The sequence below is a fragment of the Sturnira hondurensis genome, unplaced genomic scaffold (genome assembly GCF_014824575.4).
Source record: "Sturnira hondurensis isolate 20B ecotype Veracruz unplaced genomic scaffold, ASM1482457v3 Scaffold0006413, whole genome shotgun sequence".
Lineage (NCBI taxonomy): Eukaryota > Metazoa > Chordata > Mammalia > Chiroptera > Phyllostomidae > Sturnira > Sturnira hondurensis.
Window position 1 is genome coordinate 24,413,377 of NW_028079044.1, and position 21,404 is coordinate 24,434,780.

The window sequence follows — 21,404 nt, forward strand, 5'->3', positions numbered from 1 at the left end:
ACAGACTCCCAGGCCCCTGCTCTTGAGTTTCCCAGCCTTTCAGTCTGCCCAGCTGAGGCCCAGGCACCATGGAACAATGGTAAACTATCGCTGATGTGCCCTTTTGTGGCTTTATAACACACGGAAATCCATGAGCATAATAAAATGGTTGTTGTTTTGTATCACTAAAATTGAGGTGGCATGTTACACAGCAATAAAACTGAAACACCTATGAAGTCACTGTCAAGTGCAGTAATCAAGCCTTAGACTCTGAGGATATGCTTAAATTTCAGTCCTAGTTCCATCCATTACCAGCTGGTAACTGGGCAAGTCCCCTACATAATTATCACTGCTTTATGGGTTGCTTATATGGATTTAATGAGATAACACATATAAAGTACAAATAAAGTATGTGACACATAGTAACACTCACTAAATGTCTGTCAGCTTTGATTATTCCTCATCCATGCCTTTATCTCATGCCTTAACTGCATTTACTGTTGAAATTATCCATTTTTTGTCTATTTCTCCCATTAGACCATAAACTCCTGACACGAGGATCTGTATTTTGTTATCTATCTAGCTTAGTGCCTAGCTCAGTTTGCTTAGTAGACTATTTTAAATCTCAAATAATAGAGAATGACCCAAGATGGCAGAGTAGAAGTGTAGACCCCTGAAAAGTGTGGGATCTAAACCCCAAAGTGAGATCCCCAGCCTACAGCACCAGGGCAGCAAAAGATACACAGATACCATCCAACTGTGTAAAGCAGCAGGGCTTCTGTCTGCTGAGGAGAGACAGCTAGAGACATAGAGAGCCTCTTAAAGGGTCAACACACAAAATTCAGTTTTCAGCCACTTACCCTGGGCTCTGGCAGAGGGGAGGCAGAGAGGACTAGAGATGCTTGAGGAGAGCCTAGGGTTACTGGCTCTGGGGAGAAAACTGAAGGAACAGCCACCAGGATACCTGTGCAGATCAATCCCCACACTACAGAGACCATCTTTCTCAGGTGGAGCACTCCTCCAAGTGGCATCAGCCTGACGAGAAACAATAGCCCTGCCCACAGGTATTACTCTGCCCCACCCTGTGGAGCTTAAGACTGGCTGCTGAATCCAGCTTGAGACTATATACTGATTAAGTTTAACAACTCAGGCAGATCTCTGAGAGCTCTGAGATGTTAGCTAACCCTCCCCCAGACCCTGTGCTGGCATAAGCTACCCTTGGTAGGCAGCCTGGTTCTTTCTACACACAAACAGGCTCAGCAGAGGGAGTACACACTGTGGATCGCCAATAGCTACAAACAGGTTTGCACAGGGCCCGTTGCAAACAACATCTGACGAAGGTCTGCACCAGAGTCTTGCAGATCTACCTAATACATAGCAAAAAAATACCAAGAGGCAACCAAAATGGGAAGACAAAGAAACAGACCCCAAAAGAAGAACAAGAGAATTCTCCAAAGAAGAACTAGATGAGATGGAGGCAAGCAATTTATCAGATAGAGAGTTTAGAGTAATGATTATAAGGATACTCAAGAGCATGAAAAAAGACATATAAACCATAAAAAAGAATGTATATTGGAATCAAATAATACACTGGAATGAATAAACAGTAGGTTAGATGAAGCAGAAAATTTATCAAATCAGTGATTTGGAAGGCAAGGTAGAAAAAACATCCAAGCAGAGCAGCAAAAAGAAAAAAGAATTTTTAAAAATGAGGAGTACTCGAGAAATATTTTGGACAACATGAAACATAACAACATTCACATCATGGAAATACCAGAAGGAGAAAAACATGAGCAAGGGATAGAGAACCTATTTGGAGAAATAATAACCAAAAACTTCTCTAATCTGATGAAGGAAAAAGACACACAAGTCCAGGAAGTTCAGAAGGTCCCAAACAAGTTGGACCCAAAAAGGCCTACAGCAAGATATATCACAATTAAAATGGCAAGGGTTAAAGAGAAGGAGCCCTGGCTGGTGTAGCTCAGTGGATTGAGTGCAGGCCTGCAAACCAGATGATTGTGGTTCTATTCCCAGTCAGGGCACATACCTGGGTTGCAGGCTGATTCCCAGCAGGGAACCCGGTGGGTAACCATCAATGTCTGATTACCCACAAGAGGCAACCATACACTGATGTTCTCTCCCTCTCTCCTTCCCTTCCCCTCTAAAGATAAATAAATAAAATCTTTTAAAAAATTAAAAAAGGAGATTGAATATCCTTTAAAAAATAAATAAATAAAGAGAAGGAGAGAATCCTAAAAGCCATAAGAGAAAAGCAGGTAGCTACATACAAGGGAGCACCAATTAGACTTCCATCTGATTTCCCAATGGAAACACATCAGGCCAGAGGGAGTGGCATGAAATATTCAAGGTGATGAAAAGCAAGGACCTATAACCAATGCTACTTTATCAAATATTAGAATGTGTCCAAAAGTATTTAGTAAGTGGTAATTCATTACAGTGCACAGTACAGTTATATCTAGTTAACTTCAGTCTTTGTTCATATCTCCAGAGTATTTAACATATAGTCAAGCATTTTCACACATATTGTCAAAAGTCATCTTCTAAGCAACATTATAAAATGTTGTTTTCATTGTATAGGTGAAAAATCTGAGACTCCAGAACATTCAGGATTAATTCAACATTCATCTATGGGAGCTCAAATTCATCTGTGTTAGCCCCACACCACAGTGCCTCCTCCAGCACCACACCTGGACACTGCAGAGCTCTCTGGTCCTCCACTCTCAGCACCTGCCCTCCAGATTTTTTTCAGGAACAAATCCCCATCTTCTTAAATGGTCAAAAATTATATGGAGATCACATAAGGAAATAAAGAGGATATCTATTTTTCTTCCAAAACCAGACATAACAACATAGTAATAAGACTGGTTTTCTTACATGCTCTAGAAACTCTTACAAATTAAAAGAACTATATTTTTAACAATTTTGGATTAAATATCAAAAGGTAGAGACACTTATTTCAATGTATAGCTTTATAGTTGAGCTTAATATTTTCATTCTTCTAAGTATTCACTGTAACTCTTCTATGTGGGCAAAAGGGAACATGAAGCCTTAGAAAGATACTGTACAGTCTAGACCGGCAGCTTCAAAGAAAAGTGAAAGGCATTGAGGAAAATGCAAGGAAAAGACTTTCAACAATTTGTTGACTCATTTCATATTCAATAAATGGTCCCTTAAGTGATAAATCCATCAAGAAAATGATATTCAAAACATATTCTAAATTGTATTTGATGGAGGAGGGAAGGGAGAAAGACTTCAAACTACTTAAAAAGGCTTTTTATACACTGTTTCCCTCTTGAAAACTATTTATATAATAAAAGAAAGCCTAAATACTTTTCAGTACTTTGAAGAAAAATATTATGACTAAGTATGGAAAGGCTGGATTTCAAGCTCAAAAAAAAAAACCCCAATCTCTTCTCTCAGATAAAGCAAGTTTTAATGAAAAAAAATCTTTGTTCATAAAGTATTAGCCTCCAGATGATTTTGAAAAGCTCAAAATAAAATTTTAAAATACACTTGACTCATTATGCATTGCTTTCTTCAACAAATACTTAGAGAATGGATGTCAACAGCAGGTAACTAATCATCCCATGGTCATGCCTCTTCTCAGCTTAGTCTTGCAGGATGATCTTTTCTCAGAGCAGCTATCAAAATGGGGATGACAGTCAGATCAAGAGAGCAGGATCTGGACCTGATGTTTTTCTGACTGTGTTTCTGAGATCCTCATGGGGAAGAAGAATCCCTAAGCATGGAACACAGAGGTCTTCTGAATAATCCTTTTCTCAGCAGCATTGACTGAACTACGATTAAAAATAGTTTTCCCCTCACTCATCTAAGGTCCTGGGGGATTTCACATGGAGTCTGAAGTCTCAGGATAAATTACTAAACCAAGCCTTGTTAAAAACAAGACAAAGACTGTGCCAGTCAAGCTGGCGGAGCATCTGGAAACAGCACCTTGAAGCTCTGTTCTTGATTCAAGTGTTCTGCCCTGCAGCCAACCACCGGGAAGAAAAAGAGGGTAAGAATTACTGTCCCTGATTAGGAAAACTCATACCCATTCTTGGTATCCATTACAGTTTTAATCTCCTAATTGATCTTTTATTTTCCACACTTTATTCTTGTAGAAAATAATTTTTCAGTAGGCACTTGTTACTAAACTACCTAATTAATCCTTGTACATAAAACACATCACATGTGCACATGTAAATGTATATAGAATACTTAGAAATAAAGTCCTTTTAAATAATGAAAACTAAAAATAAACTCTAAAAACATAATAGAGAAAAACACCTTGATGGCCTCTTTCATGGTACAAAACAAACTAGTTCCCAGAAGGCTGTATGTGAATGAACGTCTACCCTTGTTTTTAAGACCAACCCACATCCTGATGCTGTGGTCATTTGCTTCTTTGAATCCTGATCAGCTCCAAAACCAATTGTAAGACCACAAATCAAGACGCAATGCCTGGTTAGGCAATTCCCGTAAACCCCCATCTGCTTACAGCATTTAAAGTTGCAACAGATCCCCAACGATTGGGAAATTAGATGGTTTATGCTGGCCTAATGAACAGTGTTAGAGTGTCAAAAACAACAGTGGACCACAGAGTACCTAAGAGTTGGATTCAATTCTTGGCTACTGTCCCTGGGGAATGTGGGTGGGTGCATACGTGTGTAAGCATTTTGCTGTTATCCAGACCACAGTTGATTTTGGAGCAAGTTCTTCTAAGAAGTTAGATGGAACACTAAAAACATCATGTATTCTCAGGTCAGCTTTTCCTGGAATATCAACAGAAGTAGTTTGAAATCCATCACGGGATATATTTTTCTCCCATTCACAAACTTTATTCTAAGTCCAGGAGCTTGGGCACAAAAGTCATAGTAAGGCTTGTTGTTGACAGGAAGTGCGGAACTGTCCACCATGCCTCCAGGCTGCGTCAGCTCAGTCGTACTTCAAGGCTCTGAGAGTGAGACTAGGTCGCGCACCAAGAGTCACAAATACAGTGTGTTTATTTCCCCTAAAATCTTCTCTTATCCTGTTCACATCATTTGTGGAAGAGGCAAAAAAGACACCCCAGGTCCTTGCATTCTAAATCAGGAGGTCCTATAGAACTTTTTTCCTCACTGGTTAAGGCGCAGGTAATAACACCAGGCAGAAGAGATAAGTAAGAAGCAGAGGTGGTGCCTGGAAGAACATCTGCAATCAGGAGAGGGAGGCTCCATCGTGACCCTACCAACCAGGTACTGCTTGACTCTGAGCAAATGACCTGAACTGCTTGTGACTCAACTCACCTTTCTTTAACTGGGTATAACATGTGCCCTGTGAATGTCACAGGGTTATTGCGAGGACTGAATAGCTCCTCTGGGAAAGTGCTGTGAAATGGTACAGGGCCACACACATTTAAGGTCCAGTTAGTCTGATTCCTCTTATCTCTAAGCAGCTCTCTGAAATCAGCTCCTCCCTCCTCACTGTCACCATCAGCCTTGGCACCTTCAGTTGCCCTGCAGACACACACAGGCAGGGGCAGGGGAGGCCGAGTGTTCCTGTGGGGCCCCACGGGCTTCTCCCTGCTCCCGCACCCTGCTCGTCCACTGTCAAGCATTTCCCCCCACAGCTGCAGAGTTCAGCCTGGTGGTGAACCTGGCTGCATATTAGAATTACTGGTGCCTGGGCCCCAGCCCAAAAGCGTTCATTCAATTGGTCTGGGCTCTCAGTGATTCACAGTTTTTAAAACACGCCTAGTGATTCTAACAGGCAGCCATGGTATTTTTTTAATTGCTGTTTTAGAGGTTCACAAACTGAAATCACAATAATAATAAGTATTTATTGGGCACTCACATTGTGCCAGGCACTGTAATAGGTATTCAAATACATCATCTTGTTTGATCCTCCAGCTACTTTGTGATATAAGCACTTTTACTGTCCTCCTGTGCAGGGAGAAGCTGGCGTTCAGAGAGCTTCCCGGGCTCCGTGATTCGGGCAGGATTCTGCCTCTGCTCTGACTCCAGGACCCGGGCTAGGCTCTCCACCAGGACCCTATACTGCCCTCCACTGACGCCACATAACTGGCAAATGAGCTTGGAGGAACACTGAAAAATCCGGTCTTAATGGGAAAAAGAGAAATGGTAAAGAAATGTGTCCTGCCAAATGAATCTTAAAACTCAAAAGCTTTCTGATGTAGCATTGTTAGAGCATTTTCCCCTCATGTTTCAAATGTATAGTTGACCCTGGGATATATTAAAATTTGAGGCTTAATTTTATTTTATATTGTATTCCATAAAGCAGCATTATCTCGCTCTCAGATTTCATAGTACAAAGAAAAGTATCAGTAATGATATTTAGGGGCAGGAAAGCAGTGAGGATCTCCGATTTTTTTCCTTTCTTCCACTCTCCCCCAGCTCCCCACAGGCTATGGCAGTACGCAATGTGTAATGAGCTTAGACCATCCGCAAGCTGCAGAATTTCTTTGCTCTGTGATTGTTTGTCCCCATGAAAATATTGAAGTTCTGGGGTTGTCTAACTGTGCTCTCTGAGCCCTGTGGACCTTCAGGGTCCTCCAGGCGGGGGGCGGGGGCGGGGGGGGCGGCGGTAACTTGAAGGAAGAAAGTAAGGTGAGCTCAGGGAACTGGGGACCCTCCCTCACCACTTCACCAAGAAAACCAATTTCAAATCCCTGGCCTATTAAAAGTCACAAAAGCTTGGGTTTAGAGGACGGGCTGTTAACTCCCTTGAAAACAAAGGTTGAAAACAACTTACTGTTCTAGCTCGTAAGTTGTATTTCAGAACCTACTGATGGCCGAGATTTAAAGAATTGGATCAAAACAAAATGTACTTTATCCTAGCGCTGTACTGAGCCAATCTGGATGATTCAGGAAATACCGCAGGATCTTACTGGGGGAGTGATGGTGCGTACAGTGCGCTGGTTAGCGGAACGATGGCAGCAGTTCTCCAAGGGCACTATATGTTCACACGAAAAACCCTCCCTATTGCTCTCCGAAGCTCAGGCGCTGCTCAGAGACCAGTCTAGGACGAGGAAGGCCCGATATTTCAACGGGACTCTCCTCGCCCAGGCCTCCCGTCCTCTGCAGACCGAGCTGCCTATGACCGGGGGTTCTCAGCAGCAGCCGCAGGTATTGCCACTTCAGAGTAAACAGCACCATTTTGCCAAATGGCACTGCATGATTTTTTCCATGATGTTCAGAGTGGGAGCTTTAAGAGTGCTTTTAAATAACACGTCATTTTCTAATTATAAAAGTGATATTTGGAAGTGTAACTGACCTCAGAGTGCTTCTGCTTGCTGCTCAGATCGCTGTCATCTTATTAAAAATATGGAGAAGGACACATCATGGGGAGAAAAACATAAATTGTCATGTCAATGAATTAACCTGAATTGATAAAAACAAAATTTTGGTTACAAGGATGACATTAAGCGGTAGGTCACAAATAACTTCGCTGCAGTAAAAAACGTCAGAAGAACATTATTTCTAAGGCTACACACCATAATGTATCACACAGGCACCGCGCACTTTGTTTAGTCATTCTCTCACTGATGAGCCTGAAGGATCATGTCCAATTCTGAGTCATGATAAACAACATCGTGGTGAACATCTCCGACCGTAAAGCAGGGCCTGTGCAGCAGATGATTTCCTCGGGATAAGTAACAACAAGTAGCATTGTATGATTTTCCACACCATATTTAATGATATGGCCCTGCCTGGCCTCCCTCTTCCGTTAGCCATTTCATGTTCTTTTATTGTTTGTGACCTTTCTCCACTTGGTGCCTTTCTAAATATGCCACTGAGCTTCTGTCCCATTTTATTTTCAAAGATTCTACTGGGATTCTGTTTTCATTCTGTGGTGTCAGGTGTCCTGGCCACTCGATTTGAGCTCTTAATCAGGAACAGCGCCCTTGGTGCTGATACGAACTCTCACCCTCTTACATCCTATCACATGTTACAGGCTACTCCCAGGATCCTTCAGTACGTAACGTGGATCTTAGGTTCTCCTCCTCTTCTAATACCCCTGCATTTTAAAGGCATATATTAAAATGGGTAGAAAATAGGCTTTATAACACAAACCTGCCCTTTCTGAACTTTCTTTCCTTGGGAAATCCTTTATGCTTAGAAAGTTGCTTTGTATAATTCTTTGAGATCAGAGTTTCACAGGGACATGGGAGGGCTGCTGAAATTTGCACTTACTGGCATTGAAGCTGTGGTTAAAAACCTCTTTATATTTAGGGTTCAGGCAAAATAGGCCCTCAGATCTAAACCAGCAATCTCCCTATGGCTAAAGTAAATGAAGCCAAATTTTAAAGTTCTTGGAAACACAATTTTCAAATATATGCAAGCGTCTTCATTTCTTCATAATTTCAGACTTTGTCCATTTCAGGCTCTAAAAAAATAAGTTTAGGGGTTGTTTGTCTCTTTTCATCAAAACTCTGTTTTACGTGTTGGCATCATTTGGAAAGCTGCAGGGCTGGGGGTGGTCCCAGCAGCCCCCAACACTGTGAGTCTGCCACTGTTCCCACCACAGCTTCCCCAGCTATTCTCCCACCTCTGTCTGTCAAAGCACAGGGCTTACTAAGTGCAAGGTCAGGGAGAGTGGTTCACCATGAACCCCAATGAACCCCTTCAGTGTGGCAGTCAGTGAAGAGAGTTCTAGACCAAAATCAATGTTTTTCTGCTCTGCTGTGGAAACTGCATAGAGTCTTCCCTACACATACCGTATTATTTGGACTATAAGATGCACACTCCCCCAAATTTGGGCAGAAAAGGGGGGGTGCGTCTTATAATCCAAATGCAGCTTACCTGGCTTCCTGTGGGGACACAGGGGATGGCAGTGGAGCGGTGTCACAGGTTATTAAATATTTTTAAAATTTGCTTATTTAAAAATATGCTTCAAAAACTTCCCCCTATTTTCCTCCTCTAAAATTTAGGTGCATTTTATCGTCCTAAAAATACGATAAATGCATCTAATAACATTACACAAATGACCCTACTGGCAAAAACTTGGTCAACTTAAAGTGCAGTTGTTTTCCTCCTGCTACAAACCCTGCAGGATCCATTTTAATAAGAAAACGAGGGGGAAAGGGGACCAACTGTAATTGAACAGTAAGAAAAATTTAAAAATGAAAAAAAGAGAAACTGACTGGGGCCCAAATGCACCTGGATGACCATGGCAGTTGGTGAAATGTCAAAATACTTCAGTATCAATTGGCAAAAACACATGGTTCCATCACACCCCACCTGATATCAGGCTCCGCCCTAGGAACTCACCACCTCTCTTGGATCCAGCAACTAAAGAGTTAACAGCGGATGCCTCCAGCAACACTGGGCCAGGGCCTATTAATAACTACTTTGAATATCATTCTCAAACCAGACTAATGTGTCAGTGGATCTCAAAAATCATGAGACATATGTTTACTATAGTTTTAGTGAAATATTTTATTCTCACCTTCAGTTTTCCACCAGACACTTATTAGACACGTGCTCAGTGGTGATCAGGGCCCAGTCCTGCCTCGAGCACCTTACAATCTAGTGACAAAGACACATAACTAAATAAATCATTTCGCTACCATGTAATAAAGCTAATGTGGCAGCTAGAGAAGGCTGTGAGAGCTCAGAGGAAAGAGCTTAGGCAGGTTCACAGGAGGAGGCGATGGTGAAGATGAAACGTCAGGGACAAGTTGACATAAGTCAGGCTAATGGGAGTGGGGACAGATGTGTTCCCTGGGGAGGGTGATACAACAGGCTAAACAGCCTGTGGAAGGGCGTAAAAGCCAAAGGGAAGCAGGTAAGTTCGGGGCACTACAAATATCTCATTGGGGTATGGATAAAGGGAAGTGATAAGAAGTGAATAGTTAAGCCAAAGAATGATTTGCTTTTCACATCACACAATGGCATTGAAGCTAAGGATGAATTGTAGCTGGCCATCTTCCTTCCTGGGTATCTCACAGTTCTTGTGGCCCCAGAAGATATTCAAACTTGCCAAGATTCTGCTGTTTTACTCCCAAGGCTGCTCTGTTAGCCTCCCAAGATCCACCTGCACAGTAAACATTAACTACAAACAAGAAGATGCACATGGAGCTGTTGATAGTCCCATCATTTTGAAGACTGGGTCCATGCCAGGGTTTCTCCAGGCTGGTGGCACCCACATGGTACCTGGCACTCGGTGAATATCTGTTAGATGTATGAAGGAATGAATGAACAAACAAACAAATGAATGAAGAATAAATTACAAGGACAGTTTTTGAGATGCTTTCCAAAAGTACCTCGTAAGTGCTTGACTGTAGGATCATGACAATCCCACGGTCATTCCTGGCATTTCAGAGTGATACTTTTAATATGCACATATTGAACGGGAAAAGATCAACACCCTGTTCATTGTCTCGATCTCAAAACTGTTCTCATTCATCATTTCTCAAACCCTGGAACGTGTGATGAATTTTGAAGTTTAAGGAGAAAGATTCATGGCGGCTTGCCACCTGGTTTCCCTCAGCTACTGCCTCTTGCCTCCCAGCCCCAGTGAGCTCTTTCCTTCTTATCCTTAAGGGGCTAGGATTACCAACTCAACCCATTCTTCCCTAGACTTTCGTGGTTTTAGCATCAAAAATCCCACATCCCTGGACGCCCTCCCCCAGAAACCCTGTGGAAGGCAATTTGGGACGGTCCATCAACCTTCTGGTGAAAAGCTTCTTTTCAGGCTGGGGACATTCGAAAGACAATGGAACACTTCAGTCACTTCAGGGGCAGGGATTCATTAGTGAGGAGAATTTCCAAAGCCCTAATCTGAATATAGAAGAAGGAACATAAATTTGCCCTGGGGAAACAAAGGCATTCTCAGCAGAAACAGCATATACAAAGGCATGGCGTTTACTCTGTCTAAATAAAACAGAGGTCCTCTGAGCAGTAGGAGGGCAGAGGGTGGAAATGGAGAGAGCTCTCATTCTGGAAACAGATTTATAATTCTGGAGAGCGATTTTTCAGTAACAAAATCGCAGATAATGCTCACATTCATATGCAAGTCATAGTTGCTGAAAAAAAAATTTTTTGACTGCCAGTTTAGAATAGCTATGTTCTTGCTCCCATCTATTGCTGAAAAATTCAATCTAGAATTTGCAGAATTTTCCACCATTCCCAAGGGAGAGTATGGTCTGGATCAGTCCAACCTATTATTCTCATCCTGTTAATTCCTACTGGTACCGTGAATAAGTAAGAAATGTGATGTGACTAAACACCACCACAGGCTGCATGATGTAGCAAAAGGCTAATTTATTTTTGATCTACCACTTACGTGTAAACATCTGAGTCAGAGCATCTCGCCTTCTCTCCAGGGACTCCTGCAGCTAACTTGATGAAACACCTGAATATTATGCAGCAGAACTTGGACTCATTTCTCCTCTCTTCTAACTCTTTGCTTTAAACATCTGTTTTCCCATGTGGAAGCCTGAATTCATCAGCAGCAGAACATAACAATCTTATACATATAATCATACTCTTGACTATGAAACTTCAACACATGTATAGTGTTCCCCTGCTCAGTATGGTTTTCTGAACTGCTCTGATAATCAGGTAACTAAAACTAGTGCTTCTTTGTGTTGCCACAGTCCACCAAAATAAATACCTACATCTGCACCACATTGAACTGTGCTGTCTTTGTGTAGTAGGCATTGTTGGTTGTCTACCAAGTACCCATTCTTCTTTCTTCTTTCGTAACATACCCATTAGGCATAACACAGCCGGGTGCCTCAAGGCAAGGTGACTCCTGCTAATAACAATCTCATGAAAGGTCATGCCACTCCTTTGGGGTGATCGGCTCAGGCACAAACTAATAACCCAGTGATGGCCAATGAGATGCAAGAAGTCTATAGGGGCAACCTCTTGTTCTTAATAAAAAGCCATTGGAAGATTCTGTGAGTTGTCCTTTTTAGATGACTGCTTGAAATTGTTGCAACCATTTTATTGCAGCCTGAAGATGTAGCCAACACTGAGGATGTCAGAATAGAGACAAAAATAACCAGATACCAGACCATGAGCTACTAGTCAGTAGTAGCCTTATCCTAAAATACACTGCTCCTCTACCTTTTCTTCAAGGATGATTTTTTTAAATGTTGGAAGTAAGACATAAAGATCCTAGACTTATTTCTTGAAACTAATTCTACTCAGCCAATTCAGTACTGTTAAAAAATCATTTTCATCAATTCACAGTAGCTAAAATGATGATTGACTCTGATATTCTTAGGCAATATTCATTAATCATAGAAATAGGATATTCAAAGTGAAAATGTGAAAGGAAGTAGTAATACCATTAATAAAGACAAAAAATAGGAACTTAAAAACAAAAGTACAACATGTGAAGAGAGAGCTATTCTCTCCCATTAATAGAAGAATTCTGCCATTTGAGACATACACTACAACTGGAAACCTTCTGAGCTGAAAACAGAAGATAATATACAAGAAATGCGTATGGCAAACAGCCTAGAACTGGCTGGGATCCAAAAATCAGTAACACATGACCAAATGGTAGAAGTGTAGAAATAAGGAAGTTCAACAAAAACTATTGTAAATGTTCATTGATCATGAATATTAAAAGCTACGAGATGTCCGTTGTGTAGGAGAGCGTATTATTAACTCATGAGCAACAAGACAATTCTTTGAGCTACTCCTCAATATGGTGGAGGATTTGCCCCGAACCAGCCACTCCCAACTACCTACTGCCTCTCTGAAAACAGTTGGCCAAGGTGAGACGTACAAGTTACAAGTATCTGTAAGCCTCAGTTCCCTTTCCTGTAATTAGAGACAATACATAATTCAAAGGTCTGTATGTGGCTGAGATAAGATAGTATTTGTCAAGTACTGAGCTAGTAGTATTTTCATACACTGTACAGTCCCAATTTTTAAGGTCCTTTTCCTTTCTCCTTCCCCTCCTGAGAAGACCACAAGGGTCATTGTTCCCTTGGAGGAAATGTGAATTCTGTCTTCTGCTGACCAATTAGCGCCGTATTTATAAGACTGAATTGATTTGGGGTAGCCATCTCTCATTAGATGGTTGTGGGAAAGAGAGAAAGTCAGCTCAGACATCATCAGCTCCTCAAAGTCAAGTGCTTCCTCAAAACACTTGCATTGTTATGGCCTAAGAAAGCATCACTCTAGAGTGTAATAATTTGTTTCTATGACTTTATTTAGTACTAGATTGGAAGTTGCGAAAGGAAACACCCTTCTACAACCCAGAGTCTAACACAGAACGTGAGCATAGAAGATGCTCAGTAAGGGAGGGAGAGAGGGAGGGAGGGAGGGAGGGGGGAAGAAAGGGAAGAAGGAAAGTAGAGGCAGCAAACGTCCAAATGGGTAATGTTTAGCTTCGAGACCAGGGCTGTCTGGTATAAATGTAGTGCAAAACATAAATACAAGCTACATATGTAATTTTATGTTTTCCAGTAGCCATACTGCAAAAAGAAACCCGTGAGATTAATTTTAATAATATATTTTATTTATCACAATATACCCCAAATATTATTATATCAACATATAATCAATACGAAAAATGATTATGGGCTCTTTGTGTTTTTGTAATGTCTTCAAAATCTATCGTGTATTTTACATTTGCTGAGTATCTCAATTCAGACTCGACAAATTTCAAAGTGTTCAGTAGACACATGCGGCTGGAGGCTACCACACTGAACAGCACAGCTCTACCCTCTACAAACCTTCTCTCAGCGCCTTCCCATTTCAAAAGCCCTGCCTTCTACTCTAGGGGCCCCACCTACTTCAAGGTGCTCAGCTCCCCCTACCCCAACACCTCCATTACCCTCATATCACCCCAGCTTACAGAATACATACATTCCATAATCCAGATTCATGCCCTACAGTTTCATTTAATCTGGTGTTATTGGATACTAACCAGTTTAAGTGGTTAACACTCCCAAGTAATCATCTGAATGTTAATAGATGTTGGGAAGGAAGGCTCTCTCTTCCCACCAAATGATCAGTATATGCTCTTTATGTTTTTTAAATATGAACAATAATTTTAGTTATTGTTCTACAAAGGCACCTAATGAGGTCCCATGGTACACCTGAAGACAACGGTGAAACAGAGTATTTCAGCGCAAGACTTCAGAATGCAGACACTACCATTTGTCTTTATATCCCCAGTACAAAGCTCTGTGTCTGATGTGTAGAAAGCACAATAAATATTGACATTAAATGTGACTGAAACTGAGCTACTTAAGGTTACTTAAAGGGAAAAAGAAATTCATGGGGCATGGCTAAGAGACTTGTTGGGTTTCTAAGTGAAAGAGTCAGTCTTTCATTGGAAAGTAGGGAAAACAAAATGACATAATGGGAAAGAAATACATGGCAGAAATCCCTTAAAGTCCATGGATCAGAGAGCAAAGTGTGTATGATTAATCTTCAGGGATTGTGGGGATAAGATATTTACACATTCATTCAACAAATATTTTTAAGCTCCAATGTTATGCTGGCTCTGTGCTTGACACAGCCATGCAAACATGAGTAAGAAATTTTTCCTGCTCTAAGAGAGCTCTAAACCAGACAGGAGACTGACAAAGAAATAAGAAACGGCCTGCCCTCTGATGTGATCGTGTGCTGTGATGGAGATATTTACAAAGTAGAATGGGGTCAGAGGGGAAGGAGTGAGCATGTGCGCGGTTCTGAGTGGCTTCACAGAAGAAGAGAAAATAAGGCCTGAAGGATGAGTAGTGGTCTGTCCAGCATATTTAACAAGACATACAAAAGCACAGAGGTGAGAAAGTACAGGGACCATTCTAAAATCAGAAAAATCCGGTGTAATTGGAGCAGCACATTGGGTAAAAAGTAGAGAGGGACAGATGATACTGAAAATGTAGACTGAGCCCAAATCACAAAGGACCTTGCATGTTCTGCCAAAGGATTTGGACTTTAGCCTAAAAGCGATATGTAGCAAGTCTAAGTGTTAAGCAGATACGTGATAGGGTAAAATTTCCTGTCCCACATGAAGCCAGAAGTGATCCCATGACTTGCTTTGGCCAATGAAATGTGAAGAGGAGTAACATGGGTCACTTCTGAAACATATGCTTTGGCCCATTCTCCTTTTCCTCTACTCAGTGACCAGCAATCTTAAAACACGGCTTTTCATCCCTGATTCCTGAGTGATTACAATGAGCATAACACTTCTGTTGAATGACCGTAGACGTGTAGCCGAGGTAAGAAATAAACCTTTGTTGTCTTAAAAAAATAAAATAAAAAAATAAAAAAATAAAAAATGTATAATATTTATAAACACAGGTAGACATACACATAAATAAAAAATGTGAAACATAATTCCATAAGAAGTAAGGTTTTTCAGTCTTCCCCTGAGGTTCATTGATTTTCAAGAAAGAACAGAGGAGAGAGAAAGAGAGAGAGAGAAACATCAGTTGATTCCTTCCCCTGCCCATGACCTGTGTCTTGCACTTGACCTTACAACAGCTCTGACTTCACTAGGCAATAGGAATTTCACTGTAATCTTGTGGGGCCACCTTCACACTGGGACCCAACACTGATGGAAATGTTACGTTATGCACAACTGTACTCACTTTGTTACAGAGCCTTGAATACCCAATTAGAGTAAGCCACACCATTTTTAATTGATTCACCGTTCTATGTAATAGTGTTGGCTTTCAAGAAAAAAAGAAGAATGGCAATGATAGTGTATTCATTTCCTCGGCAGTTCTGGCGACCAGAAACCCGAAATCAGTGTCGACGGGCCCTCGCTCCCTTTGGAGTCTCTAGGGGAGGGTCCCCTCTGTGTCTGCCTTCCCTTCTCTTTTAACCAGTTCTTGGATGGAGAGCCCACCCTAATTAATCGAAGATCTTCTCATCTCAGAATCCTCACCTTACTTACATCTGCAAAAACCTCTTTTTCTAAAGGAGATCCCAATGATGGGTTCCAGGTAGAAATGCCTTTCAGAGGACTGGCATCCAATTTACTACAGCTAGAAAAATAAGTCTCAAAAAAATTTCATATCTTCTTCCTGATTCTTCTATTCAGTGTAGCATCTCTCTTGAGAAGAATAGTAAACGGGTCATTGCTGGAAAGCATAGAGTCCCATATAATTAGTACAGAGGTAAAGATGAGTGTGATGTCCATCCATGACTTGCTTTTTTAACACAAAATAAGGCATGTGAGTACTTAGAAGATATAAAAATGATAACTAAAATAATTTTTAAAACTATAGTGTTTAGCACACTTTAACAATTCTATAAGAAACTATAACTTATACACTGAATATTTGTATACCTACGATGTCTGAGACATTTTCTTGTCAAAAAAGAGTCCAGTTCTTAAGAATCAATATTATAGTCATAAAATAACAAAATTTAAGTTTATAAAGTTTATTTATTGCAATAATTTTTAAAACAGAAGAAAACGAAATCTCTACTGACAAAGCTTTTTAATACNGACACCATGATCACGAAGGTGGTTTTCCCAGGGTAAGGCTTATCCGTTGTACTCCAGGTGTGCTGACCCCTGTGATCTCCCCAAATGTCGGAAATTTGACTGCATAATCTGTGGTAGGGGTGGACTGCGTTCATGCTCTCCCCCTTTTAAAAATACATGTACATGTATATGGTTTACAAATGTGTTACTTATCTATCCTTACATAACAAATTACTCCAAAACATATCCGCTTAAAACAATATAAATATGTATTCTCTCACAGTTTTCTGTGGGTCAGGAAGTTTGAGACGGCCTAGCCAGTGGTTACGGCTCAGGATCTCTTATGAGGTTGCAGTTGAGATGTCGGCCATGGCCGCTGCACCTGAAGGTTTGATTGGGACGCAGGGGTGTCCAACCTGTGGCCTCTCTGGGCCACACTGGAAGAAGAGGAGTTGTCCTGGGCCACACATTAAGTACATAAATACTAACGAAAACTGATGAACAAAAAAAAGGTTTTAAGTAGATTTCCGATTTTGTGTTGGGCCACATTCATAGCCACCTGGGCCACAGGATCCACTCCCAAGATGGTTCGCTCACAGGGCTGATGCTTACTGTTGACAAGGGCATTCAGCTCCTTCTCGCGTGGATCCCCCCAGAGGGTTGCTTGAGTGTCTTCATGATACGGCAGCTGGCCCCCAGAGCAAGTGACCTAGAAAAAATAAGGTGAGGCAGCACTTTCTCCTATGACCTGACTTTAAGTCACTTCTACATATTCTTTAGTCACATAGACCTATCATGATACATTGTCAGAAGGACCATAAAAAATGCAAGTTTTAGAAGGTGAGGATAATTGGGGGTGCAGTTATAGGGTAGAAAGGTAGTTACAAGGCATTTTGTTCACTAAAAAATCCCCAACACCTTACAAGTGCCTGGCACATAATAGGTGCTCAAAAAATATTAGCCAAATAAATCCAGTGGGATTGAATCCTAAGGGTAGGAAATACTCAAATGGCAATGTTATTTTTAGCCAAATAAGAAAAAACTCCAGTGACTTACCGGAAACTAAAATCAGAAATGTCGTGACAACTGCAATATTTGAAGTCGTTGCGTTTGGTTTTGAAGACAGTGCATGCATCCCAGCATCCCCGAAATCTTTGTCTAGGATAAATCCCAACCCAATAGTATGCTCGGGGGCAGTGACAGGAGGTAGTACAGGGAACTAAAACTTGTTACCACTCAAAATTAATGGCGTTGGCCATGTATTGTCATCATTTGCTGAGCCTTCCTTAGTCTTAGCCATCCTGCCAGGAAATTACGGAAATAAATTCGGTCACAAGCAAGAAAGGGCACTGCCAGGAGGGTCCAGTTCCACCAATCCGTTCATCTGTTTATTCACATACTCATCATTCAGGAAACTTTCACTGAGTGAATACTAGGTGCCAGGCACCGCTAGGCTAAAATCTTTTCTGGAACAAATAGTGTTGGTTTTGTTCCAGTGATGGCAGTCATTCTTTTATTCTTGTCACCATCGACTTCATCGTTATTCATGTAAAGTTGGAGGCACATGAAGGCCACCGTGGGAACCTAAGGAAAGTCACCGACATGCCTGCTGACTCATTTTTCCTGCCATGAGGAGTGATGACAACATTTACTCAGCAGTCTCACCTGCCCCTCCTGCGAGTCATTTTATTCTAAAAAGTGAGCTGTCTAGAGCCCTAGATATAAGTTACCGATGTGCGGGGGTGAGGGTGACCATTTGGGCTTATTTTAGAGACAAAACTCCATTCCCCTATTCTGGCAATATTTTCCAAGTTATAATTTAATCCTCAGAATCTTATAAGAACCTTAGGATGATAGTGGATAAATGAACAGCTGCAGTACATTAAATCCTTATTTTCATTCTAAGAGCTCGATCTGGCTGGTCATCAGTCTCTAGCTTTTCACATCATCTGTAAAAGCAAACCATGATATAGCAGAAACCACTTAGGAGCTGACGAGATACCACCATGGTTGTGTGCGTTTACAATGGGTCCGTTGATGACACAGGAGAAATCAGATGGTTAAACTTCTGCAACATTTTTTAAAGATCTTCAATAAGGCCTAGTACCTTGAAATATAAATGAGGGGAAGAGAAGGGTGTGCCCGCGCTATAATTCTGGCAAAGAAACAATGGAAAGCTATCTCTGACCCCACCGAACAACCCCTTCTGTCTTAACCCCACCAAGAACTCCCTCTATCTCCTTGGCCTCTCAACTCCCTTTCCGACATCCGTAGGACTTCCCTTCATTCCCCAGGTGGGCCTGGAGTCCCTAAGGGTTCTTAACCTGATGCCCTGGTTTCCTTGGGCAGCTATAACTAATCACCACGGACTGGATGGCCTAAAACAACTGACATGACTTTTCTTACAGCCCTAAAGATTCGAGGAGTGAAATGAAAATGTTGGGAGGCCCACGCTTTCTCTGAGGCTCTGGGCAAGAATCCTCCCCTGCCTCTTCCAGCTTCTGCGACTGCTGACACTCTGTAGCAATCCTTGGCTTGCGGCTGCACCACTCAGGTTTCTGCCTGTCCTTCGCATGGTTCTCCTCCTCTCCGTGTGTCTCTGTGTCCAAATCTGTGTCTCCTCATAAGGATTTGGAGATTAGATTTAGGGCCCATTCTAAGCCAGTGACACCTCATCTTACCCTGGTCACATCTGCAAAGACCTAATTCCGGAAAAGGTTACATTTGCAAGTACCAGGGGGTTAGGACTCCAGCCTAACCTTCTGGAATGCATAGTTCCACGCACAAAAATGCCCAAACTCTTGGGTCTTCTAACGTTGGAAAATTCCACATCATCCACATGAGCTAGCTAGACCTCGGGATCCCTGGGCCTCCTCTGTGAAACTGGAATAACTGGCGTTTTCCTCAAAAGCTTGTTGCAAGTTACAATGAAAAATGTCCTCCTTTCTCTCCCCCCTTCTTTCCTTCCCTCCTTCCTAGCCTTTCAGAATCCCTGTATTTTCTAGGAGGACCAGTGTCAGTGCTGTGAAGAATAGAAAGATGAAGTGAGATTCCCACATTCATAAGATTTAAAACTTGGAGGAAGATTCAACTGTCCATAAAGATCATACTATACAGCACAAGGTGGTAATTTCCAGGAGAGTCACAGACACAGTGACACAAAATACAGACAACAGAGATCAATTCCTGCTGGAAAGAGTCGCACAAGGCATCTGAGCTTCATCTTGACAAATACCTTAGGTCAGAGATTAGGAGAGGAGTTCTCCGTGGAGCTGGGTGAGCACAGGCATGTGGCAAGGAAGCACCGCGTGTCTGTGAGTCTCTCAGTGTCTCCAGCCCCCTCCCATGTCACTGCTACAAATGCATTTCAGAAGATTTAATAGGAAAGAGGAAAAGGAAGGAAGGAAGGAAAAGCACCACAAAGGTAGCCGACTGTGACCGCCTCTGGGAAGTGCAGTTTTCCTTTGCGCTCTTATTTTCTTGCAGATTTTCTTCAATGCTCGTGTGTTATTTATAATTAGGAAAAATATTTTTTCTATTTTTCAAGAAAGAGTTTCAAATTGCCACACCCAAAAAAAGAGAGAGAGAGAGAAATCATACCTTTCCAGGTACAGAATTCTAAGAGAGTGAGACGACTTTGATCATGCCAATTATGACCCGGAGGGAGACCCGGGACCAGGACAGGCAGCTGAAGGGCGGGCTCCTGTGGGGCTGTTGGTACTGGCCTGGCACTTGGGGCTGGAATGGGAGCAAGGCTGCAATGTTTCCTTAAGGTAAGCAATGCCTGCCCTCTGCTGGTGATTCAGAAGCTACCAAAGGCAAGAGTTCGTTCCCATCTTCATAAAACAACATGATGAAAAGAAATGTGAAATCATCATTCTGATCTTAAAGGCATGTGTATTGATACTTCAACCAGTTTCCCGATGTCTATAAGTGCCCCCCCCATTGGAGAGAAATCCCCATTTGTTCACTTTCCCTTTGGGGCCAGTATCACAGCCCATCCCCAGTCGCACTGCAACTGTCCCTAAGTCAGAGGAACTCATTCAGTTGGTAGAGAAAGGGCAGGTTTGGTTTGGGGGTGGGGGCATGATACCTCCCTGTGTGGGGGGAGCAGTGAGAGGTTTGCACAAGGTGACATGAAGAGGCACACTGAGAGGTGTCAACTGGTCCCCTAACTTAAGAGGCTCGGTTGGGGTGTTTTCTGAATGAGGCTGGCTTGAAACTCTTAGATGAGTTTCTCACCACATCACTATGCACTTTCAGGACTGGCTGATCTCTGCACAGACTGCCCTGGCCTTCCTTGTAGGATGTTTACCTAGCAGCATCCCTCACCTCCACTCACTAACTGCCAGACCACTTTCCCGCACGTTGTGACAACTCACGATATCTCTAGGCATTACTAAGCATCCTCCCCGCCCCAGGAGAGGGGACAAAAATCACCTCCTGCTGAAAAACACTGCGTTAGACACAGCTGCTTGTCCTTCTCAAACCTGGCTGCATTTTCAAACCTTCAGTCACACTGTGTGCAAATAAGCAGGGGTGGTGGACCAAACTCCTGGAGACTCTGGAGTCCCCCTGGGCCAAGCCCCTGACCTCCTGGGGCTTGGTTTCATCAGATGTAAGATACGGTTGTCATAACTTTCATCTTGCTAGACTGCTCTGTTTGTTCAGTCCACAAAAACTCACTTAGCACCTGTCATATGTGGTGAGGGCCGCTTGCAGAACAAACAAGTCAGAACGTGAAACTCCTGCGACGAGAGTGATGTGCAAATCCGGTGTGCTTCTGCGGTAAAATGAATGAGGAACCTTCGGAAGGTAGAACTTTAGGGAAGACTGGATTCAGGCCCACAGCCGTATGCACATTTCTGAAATCCTGAAAACTTTTTCTTCTTTTTGTTTTTTTTTAAACAATTGGTCATCAAAATCTCTTTGGTGGCAAAACCTGATGTGAATGAGGCTACTCAGTCTTTGTTGGTCTACTGAGTGTGAATATT

The 21,404-nt window shown here is 42.1% G+C and overlaps 1 non-coding gene across 1 annotated transcript; it reads left to right on the forward strand.

Moving 5' to 3' along the window:
- Positions 1–16,416: 16,416 nt before the first annotated feature.
- On the forward strand, positions 16,417–16,576 carry LOC118989041 (U1 spliceosomal RNA). The gene has a single exon (XR_005066935.1). It is a non-coding gene; the product is annotated as a U1 spliceosomal RNA (small nuclear RNA).
- The last annotated feature ends 4,828 nt before the right edge of the window (positions 16,577–21,404 follow it).